Raw genomic sequence first — 15,989 nt, 5'->3', positions numbered from 1 at the left:
CTATGGTGAAAAAGGAAATATCTTCCGTTCAAAACTGGAAAGAAGCTTTCTGAGAAACTGCTCTGTGTTCTGTTAATTCATCTCACAGAGTTACATCTTTCCCTTCAAGAAGCCTTTCGCTAAGGCTGTTCTTGTGGAATTGGCAAAGAGATATTTGGAAGCCCGTAGAGGGCTTTGGTGAAAGAGGAAATATCTTCCGTTCAAAACTGGAAAGAAGCTTTCTGAGAAACTGCTCTGTGTTCTGTTAATTCATCTCAGAGAGTTACACCTTTCCCTTCAAGAAGCCTTTCGCTAAGTCTGTTCCTGTGGAATTGGCAAAGGGATATTTGGAAGCCCATAGAGGGCTACGGTGAAAAAGGAAATATCTTCCGTTCAAAACTGGAAAGAAGCTTTCTGAGAAACTGCTCTGTGATCTGTTAATTCATCTCACAGAGTTACATCTTTCCCCTCAAGAAGCTTTACGCTAAGGCTGTTCTTGTGGAATTGGCAAAGGGATATTTGGAAGCCCATAGAGGGCTATGGTGAAAAAGGAAATATCTTCCGTTCAAAACTGGAAAGAAGCTTTCTGAGAAACTGCTCTGTGTTCTGTTAATTCATCTCACAGAGTTACATCTTTCCCTTCAAGAAGCCTTTCGCTAAGGCTGTTCTTGTGGAATTGGCAAAGGGATATTTGGAAGCCCATAGAGGGCTATGGTGAAAAAGGAAATATCTTCCGTTCAAAACTGGAAAGAAGCTTTCTGAGAAACTGCTCTGTGTTCTGTTAATTCATCTCACAGAGTTACATCTTTCCCTTCAACAAGCCTTTCGCTAAGGCTGTCGCTGTGGAATTGGAAAACGGATATTTGGAAGCCCATAGAGGGCTATGGTGAAAAAGGAAATATCTTCCGTTCAAACCTGGAAAGAAGCTTTCTGAGAAACTGCTCTGTGTTCTGTTAATTCATCTCAGAGTTACATCTTTCCCTTCAAGAAGCCTTTCGCTAAGGCTGTTCTTGTGGAATTGGCAAAGGGATATTTGGAAGCCCTTAGAGGGCTATGGTGAAAAAGGAAATATCTTCCGTTCAAAACTGGAAAGAAGCTTTCTGAGAAACTGCTCTTTGTTCTGTTAATTCATCTCACAGAGTTACATCTTTCCCTTCAAGAAGCCTTTCGCTAAGGCTCTTCTTGTGGAATTTTCAAAGAGATATTTGGAAGCCCATAGAGGGCTATGGTGAAAAAGGAAATATCTTCCGTTGAAAACTGGAAAGAAGCTTTCTGAGAAACTGCTCTGTGTTCGGTTAACTCATCTCACAGAGTTACATCTTTCCTATCAAGAAGCCTTTCACTAAGGCTGTTCTTGTGGAATTGGCAAAGAGATATTTGGAAGCCCATAGAGGGCTATGGTGAAAAAGGAAATATCTTCCGTTCAAAACTGGAAAGAAGCTTTCTGAGAAACTGCTCTGTGTTCTGTTAATTCATCTCACAGAGTTACATCTTTCCCTTCAAGAAGCCTTTCGCTAAGGCTGTTCTTGTGGAATTGCCAAAGGGATATTTGGAAGCCCATAGAGGGCAAAGGTGAAAAAGGAAATATCTTCCGTTCAAAACTGGAAAGAAGCTTTCTGAGAAACTGCTCTGTGTTCTGCTAAATCATCTCACAGAGTTACATCTTTCCCTTTAAGAAGCCTTTCGCTAAGGCTGTTCTTGTGGAATTGGCAAAGAGATATTTGGAAGCCCACAAAGGGCTATGGTGAAAAAGTAAATATCTTCCGTTCAAAACTGGAAAGAAGCTTTCTGAGAAACTGCTCTGTGTTCTGTTAATTCATCTCACAGGGTTACATCTTTCCCTTCAAGAAGCCTTTCGCTAAGGCTGTTCTTGTGGAATTGGCAAAGAGATATTTGGAAGCCCTTAGAGGGCTTTGGTGAAAGAGGAAATATCTTCCATTCAAAACTGGAAAGAAGCTTTCTGAGAAACTGCTCTGTGTTCTGTTAATTCATCTCAGAGAGTTACACCTTTCCCTTCAAGAAGCCTTTCGCTAAGTCTGTTCTTGTGGAATTGGCAAAGCGATATTTGGAAGCCCATAGAGGGCTACGGTGAAAAAGGAAATATCTTCCGTTCAAAACTGGAAAGAAGCTTTCTGAGAAACTGCTCTGTGATCTGTTAATTCATCTCACAGAGTTAAATCTTACCCTTCATGAAGCTTTACGCTAAGGCTGTTCTTGTGGAATTGGCAAAGGGATATTTGGAAGCCCATAGAGGGCTATGGTGAAAAAGGAAATATCTTCCGTTCAAAACTGGAAAGAAGCTTTCTGAGGAAGTGCTCTGTGTTCTGTTAATTCATCTCACAGAGTTACATCTTGCCCTTCAAGAAGCCTTTCGCTAAGGCTGTCGCTGTGGAATTGGAAAACGGATATTTGAAAGCCCATAGAGGGCTATGGTGAAAAAGGAAATATCTTCCGTTCAAAACTGGAAAGAAGCTTTCTGAGAAACTGCTCTGTGTTCTGTTAATTCATCTCACAGAGTTACATCTTTCCCTTCAAGAAGCCTTTCGCTAAGGCTGTTCTTGTGGAATTGGCAAAGGGATATTTGGAAGCCCTTAGAGGGCTATGGTGAAAAAGGAAATATCTTCCGTTCAAAACTGGAAAGAAGCTTTCTGAGAAACTGCTCCGTGTTCTGTTAATTCATCTCACAGAGTTATATCTTTCCCTTCAAGAAGCCTTTCGCTAAGGCTGTTCTTGTGGAATTGGCAAAGGGATATTTGGAAGCCCATGGAGGGCTATGGTTAAAAAGGAAGTATCTTCCGTTCAAAACTGGAAAGAAGCTTTCTGAGAAACTGCTTTCTGTTCTGTTAATTCATCTCACAGAGTTACATCTTTCCCTTCAAGAAGCCTTTCGCTAAGGCTGTTCTTGTGGAATTGGCCAAGGGATATTTGGAAGCCCATAGTGGGCTATGGTGAAAAAGGAAATATCTTCCGTTCAAAACTGGAAAGAAGCTTTCTGAGGAACTGCTCTGTGTTCTGTTAATTCATCTCACAGAGTTACATCTTTCCCTTCAAGAAGCTTTAACTAAATATCTTCCGTTCATAACTGGAAAGAAGCTTTCTGAGAAACTGCTCTGTGTTCTGTTAATTCATCTCACAGAGTTACATCTTTCCCTTCAAGAAGCCTTTCGCTAAGGCTCTTCTTGTGGAATTGGCAAAGGGATATATGGAAGCCCATAGAGGGCTATGGTGAAAAAGGAAATATCTTCCGTTCAAAACTGGAAAGAAGCTTTCTGACAAACTGCTCTGTGTTCTGTTAATTCATCTCACAGGGTTACATCTTTCCCTTCAAGAAGCCTTTCGCTAAGGCTGTTCTTGTGGAATTGGCAAAGGGATATTTGAAGCCCATTGAGGGCTGCGGTGAAAAAGGAAGTATCTTCCGTTCAAAACTGGAAAGAAGCTTTCTGAGAAACTGCTCTGTGTTCTGTTAATTCATCTCACAGAGTTACATCTTTCCTTCAAGAAGCCTTTCGCTAAGGCTGTTCTTGTGGAATTGGCAAAGGGATATTTGGAAGCCCATAGAGGGCTATGGTGAAAAAGGAAATATCTTCCGTTCAAAACTGGAAAGAAGCTTTCTGAGAAACTGCTCTGTGTTCTGTTAATTCATCTCACAGAGTTACATCTTTCCCTTCAAGAAGCCTTTCGCTAAGGCTGTTCTTGTGGAATTGGCAAAGGGATATTTGGAAGCCCATAGAGGGCTATGGTGAAAAAGGAAATATCTTCCGTTCAAAACTGGAAAGAAGCTTTCTGAGAAACTGCTCTGTGTTCTGTTAATTCATCTCACAGAGTTACATCTTTCCCTTCAACAAGCCTTTCGCTAAGGCTGTCGCTGTGGAATTGGAAAACGGATATTTGGAAGCCCATAGAGGGCTATGGTGAAAAAGGAAATATCTTCCGTTCAAAACTGGAAAGAAGCTTTCTGAGAAACTGCTCTGTGTTCTGTTAATTCATCTCAGAGTTACATCTTTCCCTTCAAGAAGCCTTTCGCTAAGGCTGTTCTTGTGGAATTGGCAAAGGGATATTTGGAAGCCCTTAGAGGGCTATGGTGAAAAAGGAAATATCTTCCGTTCAAAACTGGAAAGAAGCTTTCTGAGAAACTGCTCTGTGTTCTGTTAATTCATCTCACAGAGTTACATCTTTCCCTTCAAGAAGCCTTTCGCTAAGGCTCTTCTTGTGGAATTTTCAAAGAGATATTTGGAAGCCCATAGAGGGCTATGGTGAAAAAGGAAATATCTTCCGTTGAAAACTGGAAAGAAGCTTTCTGAGAAACTGCTCTGTGTTCGGTTAACTCATCTCACAGAGTTACATCTTTCCTATCAAGAAGCCTTTCACTAAGGCTGTTCTTGTGGAATTGGCAAAGAGATATTTGGAAGCCCATAGAGGGCTATGGTGAAAAAGGAAATATCTTCCGTTCAAAACTGGAAAGAAGCTTTCTGAGAAACTGCTCTGTGTTCTGTTAATTCATCTCACAGAGTTACATCTTTCCCTTCAAGAAGCCTTTCGCTAAGGCTGTTCTTGTGGAATTGCCAAAGGGATATTTGGAAGCCCATAGAGGGCAAAGGTGAAAAAGGAAATATCTTCCGTTCAAAACTGGAAAGAAGCTTTCTGAGAAACTGCTCTGTGTTCTGCTAAATCATCTCACAGAGTTACATCTTTCCCTTCAAGAAGCCTTTCGCTAAGGCTGTTCTTGTGGAATTGGCAAAGAGATATTTGGAAGCCCACAAAGGGCTATGGTGAAAAACTAAATATCTTCCGTTCAAAACTGGAAAGAAGCTTTCTGAGAAACTGCTCTGTGTTCTGTTAATTCATCTCACAGGGTTACATCTTTCCCTTCAAGAAGCCTTTCGCTAAGGCTGTTCTTGTGGAATTGGCAAAGAGATATTTGGAAGCCCTTAGAGGGCTTTGGTGAAAGAGGAAATATCTTCCATTCAAAACTGGAAAGAAGCTTTCTGAGAAACTGCTCTGTGTTCTGTTAATTCATCTCAGAGAGTTACACCTTTCCCTTCAAGAAGCCTTTCGCTAAGTCTGTTCTTGTGGAATTGGCAAAGGGATATTTGGAAGCCCATAGAGGGCTACGGTGAAAAAGGAAATATCTACCGTTCAAAACTGGAAAGAAGCTTTCTAAGAAACTGCTCTGTGATCTGTTAATTCATCTCACAGAGTTAAATCTTACCCTTCATGAAGCTTTACGCTAAGGCTGTTCTTGTGGAATTGGCAAAGGGATATTTGGAAGCCCATAGAGGGCTATGGTGAAAAAGGAAATATCTTCCGTTCAAAACTGGAAAGAAGCTTTCTGAGAAACTGCTCTGTGTTCTGTTAATTCATCTCACAGAGTTACATCTTGCCCTTCAAGAAGCCTTTCGCTAAGGCTGTCGCTGTGGAATTGGAAAACGGATATTTGAAAGCCCATAGAGGGCTATGGTGAAAAAGGAAATATCTTCCGTTCAAAACTGGAAAGAAGCTTTCTGAGAAACTGCTCTGTGTTCTGTTAATTCATCTCACAGAGTTACATCTTTCCCTTCAAGAAGCCTTTCGCTAAGGCTGTTCTTGTGGAATTGGCAAAGGGATATTTGGAAGCCCTTAGAGGGCTATGGTGAAAAAGGAAATATCTTCCGTTCAAAACTGGAAAGAAGCTTTCTGAGAAACTGCTCCGTGTTCTGTTAATTCATCTCACAGAGTTATATCTTTCCCTTCAAGAAGCCTTTCGCTAAGGCTGTTCTTGTGGAATTGGCAAAGGGATATTTGGAAGCCCATGGAGGGCTATGGTTAAAAAGGAAGTATCTTCCGTTCAAAACTGGAAAGAAGCTTTCTGAGAAACTGCTTTCTGTTCTGTTAATTCATCTCACAGAGTTACATCTTTCCCTTCAAGAAGCCTTTCGCTAAGGCTGTTCTTGTGGAATTGGCCAAGGGATATTTGGAAGCCCATAGTGGGCTATGGTGAAAAAGGAAATATCTTCCGTTCAAAATTGGAAAGAAGCTTTCTGAGGAACTGCTCTGTGTTCTGTTAATTCATCTCACAGAGTTACATCTTTCCCTTCAAGAAGCTTTAAGCAAATATCTTCCGTTCATAACTGGAAAGAAGCTTTCTGAGAAACTGCTCTGTGTTCTGTTAATTCATCTCACAGAGTTACATCTTTCCCTTCAAGAAGCCTTTCGCTAAGGCTCTTCTTGTGGAATTGGCAAAGGGATATATGGAAGCCCATAGAGGGCTATGGTGAAAAAGGAAATATCTTCCGTTCAAAACTGGAAAGAAGCTTTCTGACAAACTGCTCTGTGTTCTGTTAATTCATCTCACAGGGTTACATCTTTCCCTTCAAAAAGCCTTTCGCTAAGGCTGTTCTTGTGGAATTGGCAAAGGGATATTTGAAGCCCATTGAGGGCTGCGGTGAAAAAGGAAGTATCTTCCGTTCAAAACTGGAAAGAAGCTTTCTGAGAAACTGCTCTGTGTTCTGTTAATTCATCTCACAGAGTTACATCTTTCCTTCAAGAAGCCTTTCGCTAAGGCTGTTCTTGTGGAATTGGCAAAGGGATATTTGGAAGCCCATAGAGCTCTATGGTGAAAAAGGAAATAACTTCCGTTCAAAACTGGAAAGAAGCTTTCTGAGAAACTGCTCTGTGTTCTGTTAATTCATCTCACAGAGTTACATCTTTCCCTTCAAGAAGCTTTAAGCAAATATCTTCCGATCATAACTGGAAAGAAGCTTTCTGAGAAACTGCTCTGTGTTCTGTTAATTCATCTCACAGAGTTACATCTTTCCCTTCAAGAAGCCTTCCGCTAAGGCTGTTGTTGTGGAATTGGCAAAGTGATATTTGGAACCCCAAGAGGGCTATGGTGAAAAAGGAAATATCTTCCGTTCAAAACTGGAAAGAAGCTTTCTGAAAAACTGCTCTGTGTTCTGTTAATTCATCTCACAGAGTTACATCTTTCGCTTCAAGAAGCCTTTCGCTAAGGCTGTCGTTGTGGAATTGGCAAACGGATATTTGGAAGCCCTTAGAGGGCTATGGTGGAAAAAGAAATATCTTCCGTTCAAAACTGGAAAGAAGCTTTCTGATAAACTGCTCTGTGTTCTGTTAATTCATCTCACAGAGTTACATCTTTCCCTTCAAGAAGCCTTTCGCTAAGACTGTTCTTGTGGAATTGGCAAAGGGATATTTGGAAGCCCATAGAGGGCTATGGTGAAAAAGGAAATACCTTCCGTTCAAAACTGGAAAGAAGCTTTCTGAGAAACTGCTCTGTGTTCTGTTAATTCATCTCACAGAGTTACATCTTTCCCTTCAAGAAGCCTTTCGCTAAGGCTGTTCTTGTGGAATTGGCAAAGGGATATTTGAAGCCCATTGAGGGCTACGGTGAAAAAGGAAGTATCTTCCGTTCAAAACTGGAAAGAAGCTTTCTGAGAAACTGCTCTGTGTTCTGTTAATTTACCTCACAGAGTTACATCTTTCCTTCAAGAAGCCTTTCGCTAAGGCTGTTCTTGTGCAATTGGCAAAGGGATATTTTGAAGCCCATAGAGGGCTATGGTGAAAAAGGAAATAACTTCCGTTCAAAACTGGAAAGAAGCTTTCTGAGAAACTGCTCTGTGTTCTGTTAATTCATCTCACAGAGTTACATCTTTCCCTTCAAGAAGCTTTAAGCAAATATCTTCCTTTCATAACTGGAAAGAAGCTTTCTGAGAAACTGCTCTGTGTTCTGTTAATTCATCTCACAGAGTTACATCTTTCCCTTCAAGATGCCTTTCGCTAAGGCTGTTCTAGGGGAATTGGCAAAGGGATATTTGGAAGCCCATAGAGGTCTATGCTGAAAAAGGAATTATCTTCCGTTCAAAACTGGAAAGAAGCTTTCTGAGAAACTGCTCTGTGTTCTGTTAATTCATCTCACAGAGTTACATCTTTCCCTTCAAGAAGCATTTCGCTAAGGCTGTTCTTGTGGAATTGGCTAAGGGATATTTGGAAGCCCATAGAAGGCTATGGTGAAAAAGAAAATATCTTCCGTTCAAAACTGGAAAGAAGCTTTCTGAGAAACTGCTCTGTGTTCTGTTAATTCATCTCACAGAGTTACATCTTTCCCTTCAAGAAGCCTTCCGCTATGGCTGCTCTTGTGGAATTGGCAAAGTGATATTTGGAACCCCTAGAGGGCTATGGTGAAAAAGGAAATATCTTCCGTTCAAAACTGGAAAGAAGCTTTCTGAGAAACTGCTCTGTGTTCTGTTAATTCATCTCACAGAGTTACATCTTTCCCTTCAAGAAGCCTTTCGCTAAGGCTGTTCTTGTGAAATTGGCAAAGGGATATTTGGAAGCCCATAGAGGGCAATGGTGAAAAAGGAAATATCTTCCGTTCAAAACTGGAAAGAAGCTTTCTGAGAAACTGCTTTGTGTTCTGTTAATTCATCTCACAGAGTTACATCTTTCCCTTCAAGAAGCCTTTCGCTAAGGCTGTTCTTGTGGAATTGGCAAAGGGATATTTGGAAGCCCATAGAGGGCTATGGTGAAAAAGGAAATATCTTCCGTTCAAAACTGGAAAGAAGCTTTCTGAGAAACTGCTCTGTGTTCTGTTAATTCATCTCACAGAGTTACATCTTTCCCTTCAAGAAGCCTTTCGCTAAGGCTGTTCTTTTGGAATTGGCAAAGAGATATTTGGAAGCCCGTAGAGGGCTTTGGTGAAAGAGGAAATATCTTCCGTTCAAAACTGGAAAGAAGCTTTCTGAGAAACTGCTCTGTGTTCTGTTAATTCATCTCAGAGAGTTACACCTTTCCCTTCAAGAAGCCTTTCGCTAAGGCTATTCTTGTGGAATTGGCAAAGGGATATTTGGAAGCCCATAGAGGGCTATGGTGAAAAAGGAAATATCTTCCGTTCTAAACTGGAAAGAAGCTTTCTGAGAAACTGCTCTGTGTCCTGTTAATTCATCTCACAGAGTTACATCTGTCCCTTCAAGAAGCCTTTCGGAAGGCTGTTCTTGTGGAATTGGCAAAGAGATATTTGGAAGCCCGTAGAGGGCTATGGTGAAAAAGGAAATATCTTCCGTTCAAAACTGGAAAGAAGCTTTCTGAGAAACTGCTCTGTGTTCTGTTAATTCATCTCAAAGAGTTACATGTTTCCTTTCAAGAAGCTTTACGCTAAGGCTGTTCTTGTGTAATTGGCAAAGGGATATTTGGAAGCCCTTAGAGGGCTATGGTGAAAAAGGAAATATCTTCCGTTCAAAACTGGAAAGAAGCTTTCTGAGAAACTGCTCTGTGTTCTGTTAATTCATCTAACAGAGTTACATCTTTCCCTTCAAGAAGCCTTTCGCTAAGGCTCTCGTTGTGGAATTGGCAAAGGGATATTTGGAAGCCCTTAGAGGGATATGGTGGAAAAGGAAATATCTTCCGTTCAAAACTGGAAAGAAGCTTTCTGAGAAACTGCTCTGTGTTCTGTTAATTCATCTCACAGAGTTACATCTTTCCCTTCAAGAAGCCTTTCGCTAAGGCTGTCGCTGTGGAATTGGCAAAGGGATATTTGATAGCCCTTAGAGGGCTATGGTGAAAAAGGAAATATCTTCCGTTCAAAACTGGAAAGAAGCTTTCTGAGAAACTGCTCTGTGTTCTGTTAATTCATCTCACAGAGTTACATCTTTCCCTTCAAGAAGCCTTTCGCTAAGGCTGTTCTTGTGGAATTGGCAAAGGGATATTTCGAAGCCCATAGAGGGCTACGGTGAAAAAGGAAATATCTTCCGTTCTAAACTGGAAAGAAGCTTTCTGAGAAACTGCTTTGTGTTCTCTTAATTCATCTCACAGAGTTACATCTTTCCCTTCAAGAAGCCTTTCGCTAAGGCTGTCGTTGTGGAATTGGCAAACGGATATATGGAAGCCCATAGAGGGCTATGGTGAAAAAGGAAATATCTTCCTTTCAAAATGGGAAAGAAGCTTTCTGAGAAACTGCTCTGTGTTCTCTTAATTCATCTCACAGAGTTACATCTTTCCCTTCAAGAAGCCTTTCGCTAAGGCTGTTCTTGTTTAATTGGCAAAGGGATATTTGGAAGCCCATAGAGGGCTATGGTGAAAAAGGAAATATCTTCCGTTCTAAACTGGAAAGAAGCTTTCTGAGAAACTGCCTTGTGTTCTGTTAATTCATCTCACAGAGTTACATCTTTCCCTTCAAGAAGCCTTTCGCTAAGGCTGTCGCTGTGGAATTGGCAAAGGGATATTTGGAAGCCCCTAGGTGGCTATGGTGAAAAAGGAAATATCTTCCGTTCAAAACTGGAAAGAAGCTTTCTGAGAAACTGCTCTGTGTTCTGTTAATTCATCTCACAGAATGAATCTTTCCCCTCAAGAAGCCTTTCGCTAAGGCTGTCGCTGTGGAATTGGCAAAGGGATATTTGATAGCCCTTAGAGGGCTATGGTGAAAAAGGAAATATCTTCCGTTCAAAACTGGAAAGAAGCTTTCTGAGAAACTGCTCTGTGTTCTGTTAATTCATCTCACAGAGTTACATCTTTCCCTTCAAGAAGCCTTTCGCTAAGGCTGTTCTTGTGGAATTGGCAAAGGGATATTTGGAAGCCCATAGAGGGCTATGGTGAAAAAGGAAATATCTTCCGTTCAAAACTAGAAAGAAGCTTTCTGAAAAACTGCTCTGTGTTCTGTTAATTCATCTCACAGAGTTACATCTTTCCCTTCAAGGAGCCTTTCGCTAAGGCTATCGTTGTGGAATTGGCAAACGGATATTTGGAAGCCCGTAGAGGGCTATGGTGGAAAAGGAAATATCTTCCGATCAGAACTGGAAAGAAGCTTTCTGAGAAACTGTTCTGTGTTCTGTTAATTCATCTCACAGAGTTACATCTTCCCCTTCAAGAAGCCTTTCGCTAAGGCTGTTCTTGTCGAATTGGCAAAGTGATATTTGGAAGCCCATAGAGGTCTATGGTGAAAAAGGAAATATCTTCCGTTCAAAACTGGAAAGAAGCTTTCTGAGAAACTGCTCTGTGTTCTGTTAATTCATCTCACAGAGTTACATCTTTCCCTTCAAGAAGCCTTTCGCTAAGGCTGTTCTTGTGGAAATGGCAAAGGGATATTTGGAAGCCCATAGAGGGCTATGGTGAAAAAGGAAATAACTTCCGTTCAAAACTGGAAAGAAGCTTTCTGAGAAACTGCTCTGTGTTCTGTTAATTCATCTCACAGAGTTACATCTTTCCCTTCAAGAAGCCTTTCGCTAAGGCTGTCGCTGTGGAATTGGCAAAGGGATATTTGGAAGCCCCTACAGGGCTATGGTGAAAAAGGAAATATCTTCCGTTCGAAACTGGAAAGAAGCTTTCTGAGAAACTGTTCTGTGTGCTGTTAATTCATCTCAAAGAGTTACATCTTTCCCTTCAAGAAGCTTTACGCTAAGGCTGTTCTTGTGGAATTGGCAAAGGGATATTTGGAAGTCCATAGAGGGCTATGGTGAAAAAGGAAATATCTTCCGTTCAAAATTGGAAAGAAGCTTTCTGAGAAACTGCTCTGTGTTCTGTTAATTCATCTCACAGAGTTACATCTTTCCCTTCAAGAAGCCTTTCGCTAAGGCTGTCGTTGTGGAATTGGAAAACGGATATTTGGAAGCCCATAGAGGGCTATGGTGAAAAAGGAAATATCTTCCGTTCAAAACTGGAAAGAAGCTGTCTGAGAAACTGCTCTGTGTTCTGTTAATTCATCTCACAGAATTGCATCTTTCCCTTCAAGAAGCCTTTCGCTAAGGCTGCTCTTGTGGAATTGGAGAAGAGATATTTGGAAGCCCATAGAGGGCTATGGTGAAAAAGGAAATATCATCCGTTCAAAACTGGAAAGAAGCTTTCTGAGAAACTGCTCTGTGCTCTATTAATACATCTCACAGAGTTACATCTTTCCCTTCAAGAAGCCTTTCGCTAAGGCTGTCGTTGTGGAATTGGCAAACGAATATTTGGAAGCCCATAGAGGGCTATGGTGAAAAAGGAAATATCTTCCGTTCAAAACTGGAAAGAAGCTGTCTGAGAAACTGCTCTGTGTTCTGTTAATTCATCTCAAAGAGTTACATCTTTCCCTTCAAGAAGCCTTTCGCTAAGGCTGTTTTGTGGAATTGGCAAGGGATATTTGGAAGCCCATAGAGGGCTATGGTGAAAAAGGAAATATCTTCAGTTCAAAACTGTTAGGAAGCTTTCTGAGAAACTGCTATGTGTTCTTTTAATTCATGTCACAGAGTTACATCTTTCCCTTCAAGAATCTTTAAGCTAAGGCTGTTCTTGTGAAATTGGCAAAGGGGTATTTGGAAGGCCATAGAGGGCTATGGTGAAAAAGGAAATATCTTCCGTTCAAAACTGGAAAGAAGCTTTCTGAGAAACTGCTCTGTGTTCTGTTAATTCATCTCACAGAATAAATCTTTCCCCTCAAGAAGTCTTTCGCTAAGGCTGTTCTTGTGGAATTGGCAAAGGGATATTTGGAAGCCCATAGAGGGCTATGGTGAAAAAGGAAATATCTTCCGTTCAAAACTGAAAAGAAGCTTTCTGAAAAACTGCTCTGTGTTCTGTTAATTCATCTCACAGAGTTACATCTTTCCCTTCAAGAAGCCTTTCGCTAAGGATGTCTTTGTGGAATTGGCAAACGGATATTTGGAAGCCCATAGAGGGCTATGGTGGAAAAGGAAATATCTTCCGTTCAAAACTGGAAAGAAGCTTTCTGAGAAACTGCTCTGTGTTCTGTTAATTCATCTCACAGAGTTACATCTTTCCCTTCAAGAAGCCTTTCGCTAAGAGTCTCGCTGTGGAATTGGCAAACGGATATTTGGAAGCCCATAGAGGGCTATGCTGAAAAAGGAAATATCTTCCGTTCAAAACTGGAAAGAAGCTTTCTGAGAAACTGCTCTGTGTTCTGTTAATTCATCTCACAGAGTTACATCTTTCCCTTCAAGAAGCCTTTCGCTAAGGCTGTTCTTGTGGAATTGGCAAAGGGATATTTGGAAGCCCATAGAGGGCTATGGTGAAAAAGGAAATATCTTCCGTTCAAAACTGGAAAGAAGCTTTCTGAGAAACTGCTCTGTGTTCTGTTAATTCATCTCACAGAGTTACATCTTTCCCTTCAAGAAGCCTTTCGCTAAGGCTCTTCTTGTGGAATTGGCAAAATGATATTTGGAAGCCCATAGAGGGCTATGGTGAAAAAGGAAATATCTTCCGTTCTAAACTGGAAAGAAGCCTTCTGATAAACTGCCTTGTGTTCTGTTAATTCATCTCACAGAGTTACATCTTTCCCTTCAAGAAGCCTTTCGCTAAGGCTTTTCTTGTGGAATTTGCAAAGGGATATTTGGAAGGCCATAGAGGGCTATGGTGAAAAAGGAAATATCTTCCGTTCAAAACTGGAAAGAATCTTTCTGAGAAACTGCTCTGTGTTCTGTTAATTCATCTCACAGAGTTACATCTTTCTCTTCAAGAAGCCTTTCGCTAAGTCTGTTCTTGTGGAATTGGCAAGGGATATTTGGAAGCCCATAGAGGGCTATGGTGAAAAAGGAAATATCTTCCGTTCAAAACTGGAAAGAAGCTTTCTGAGAAACTGCTATGTGTTCTTTTAATTCATCTCACAGAGTTACATCTTTCCCTTCAAGAAGCTTTAAGCTAAGGCTGTTCTTGTGAAATTGTCAAAGGGATATTTGGAAGCCCATAGACGGCTATGGTGAAAAAGGAAATATCTTCCGTTCAAAACTGGAAAGAAGCGTTCTGAGAAACTGCTCTGTGTTCTGTGAATTCATCTCACAGAATTACATCGATCCCTTCAAGAATCCTTTCGCTAAGGCTGTTCTTGTGGAATTGGCAAAGGTATATTTCGAAGCCCATAGAGGGCTACGGTGAAAAAGGAAATATCTTCCGTTCAAAACTGGAAAGAAACCTTCTGAGAAACTGCTTTGTGTTCTGTTAATTCATCTCACAGAGTTACATCTTTCCCTTCAAGAAGCCTTTCGTTAAGGCTGTCGTTGTGGAATTGGCAAACGGATATTTGGAAGCCACTAGAGGGCTATGATGGAAAAGGAAATATCTACCTTTCAAAACTGGAAAGAAGATTTCTGAGAAACTGCTCTGTGTTCTCTTAATTCATGTCACAGAGTTACATCTTTCCCTTCAAGAAGCCTTTCGATAAGGCTGTTCTTGTGGAAATGGGAAAGGGTATTTGGAAGCCCATAGAGGGCTATGGTGAAAAAGGAAATATCTTCCGTTCAAAACTGGAAAGAAGCTTTCTGAAAAACTGCTCTGTGTTCTGTTAATTCATCTCACAGAGTTACATCTTTCCCTTCAAGAAGCCTTTCGCTAAGGCTGTCGTTGTGGTATTGGCAAACGGATATTTGGAAGCCCGTAGAGGGCTATGGTGGAAAAGGAAATATCTTCCGTTCAAAACTGGAAAGAAGCTTTCTGAGAAACTCTTCTGTGTTCTGTTAATTCATCTCACAGAGTTACATCTTCCCCTTCAAGAAGCCTTTCGCTAAGGCTGTTCTTGTGGAATTGGCAAAGTGATATTTGGAAGCCCGTAGAGGGCTATGGTGAAAAAGGAAATATCTTCCGTTCAAAACTGGAAAGAAGCTTTCTGAGAAACTGTTCTGTGTTCCGTTAATTCATCTCACAGAGTTACATCTTTCCCTTCAAGAAGCCTTTCGCTAAGGCTGTTCTTGTGGAATTGGCAAAGGGATATTTGGAAGCCCATAGAGGGCTATGCTGAAAAAGGAAAAATCTTCCGTTCAAAACTGGAAAGAAGCTTTCTGCGAAACTGCTCCGTGTTCTGTTAAATCATGTCACAGAGTTACATCTTTCCCTTTAAGAAGCCTTTCGCTAAGGATGTCGTTGTGGAATTGGCAAGCGGATATTTGGAAGCCCATAGAGGGCTATGGGGGAAAAGGAAATATCTTCCGTTCAAAACTGGAAAGAAGCTTTCTGAGAAACTGCTCTGTGTTCTATTAATACATCTCACAGAGTTACATCTTTCCCTTCAAGAAGCCTTTCGCTAAGGCTGTTCTTGTGGAATTGGCAAAGTGATATTTGGAAGCCCATAGAGGGCTATGGTGAAAAAGGAAATATCTTCCGTTCAAAACTGGCAAGAAGCTTTCTGAGAAACTGCTCTGTGTTCTGTTAATTCATCTCACAGAGTAAATCTTTCCCGTCAAGAAGCCTTTCGCTAAGGCTGTTCCTGTGGAATTGGCAAAGGGATATTTGGAAGCCCATAGAGGGCTATGGTGAAAAAGGAAATATCTTCCGTTCAAAACTGGAAAGAAGCTTTCTGAGAAACTGCTATGTGTTCCTTTAATTCATCTCACAGAGTTACATCTTTCCCTTCAAGAAGCTTTAAGCTAAGGCCGTTCTTGTGAAATTGGCAAAGGGATATTTGGAAGCCCATAGAGGGCTATGGTGAAAAAGGAAATATATTCCGTTCGAAACTGGAAAGAAGCTTTCTGAGAAACTGCTCTGTGTTCTGTGAATTCATCTCACAGAATTACATCTTTCCCTTCAAGAAGCCTTTCCCTAAGGCTGCTCTTGTGGAATTTGAGAGGAGATATTTGGAAGGCCATAGAGGGCTATGGTGAAAAAGGAAATATCTTCCGTTCAAAACTGGAAAGAAGCTTTCTGAGAAACTGCTCTGTGTTCTGTTAATTCATCTCAGAGAATAAATCTTTCCCCTCAAGAAGCCTTTCGCTAAGGCTGTTCTCGTTCAAAACTGAAAAGAAGCTTTCTGAAAAACTGCTCTGTGTTCTGTTAATTCATCTCACAGAGTTACATCTTTCCCTTCAAGAAGCCTTTCACTAAGGATGTCGTTGTGGAATTGGCAAACGGATTTTTGGAAGCCCATAGAGGGCTATGGTGGAAAAGGAAATATCTTCCGTTCAAAACTGGAAAGAAGCTTTCTGAGAAACTGCTCTGTGTTCTGTTAATTCATCTCACAGAGTTAAATCTTACCCTTCATGAAGCTTTACGCTAAGGCTGTTCTTGTGGAATTGGCAAAGGGATATTTGGAAGCCCATAGAGGGCTA

This window comes from Chlorocebus sabaeus, chromosome 14 (assembly GCF_047675955.1).
Source record: "Chlorocebus sabaeus isolate Y175 chromosome 14, mChlSab1.0.hap1, whole genome shotgun sequence".
Taxonomy (NCBI): Eukaryota; Metazoa; Chordata; class Mammalia; order Primates; family Cercopithecidae; genus Chlorocebus; species Chlorocebus sabaeus.
Note: the sequence above shows the minus strand (reverse complement) of the source record.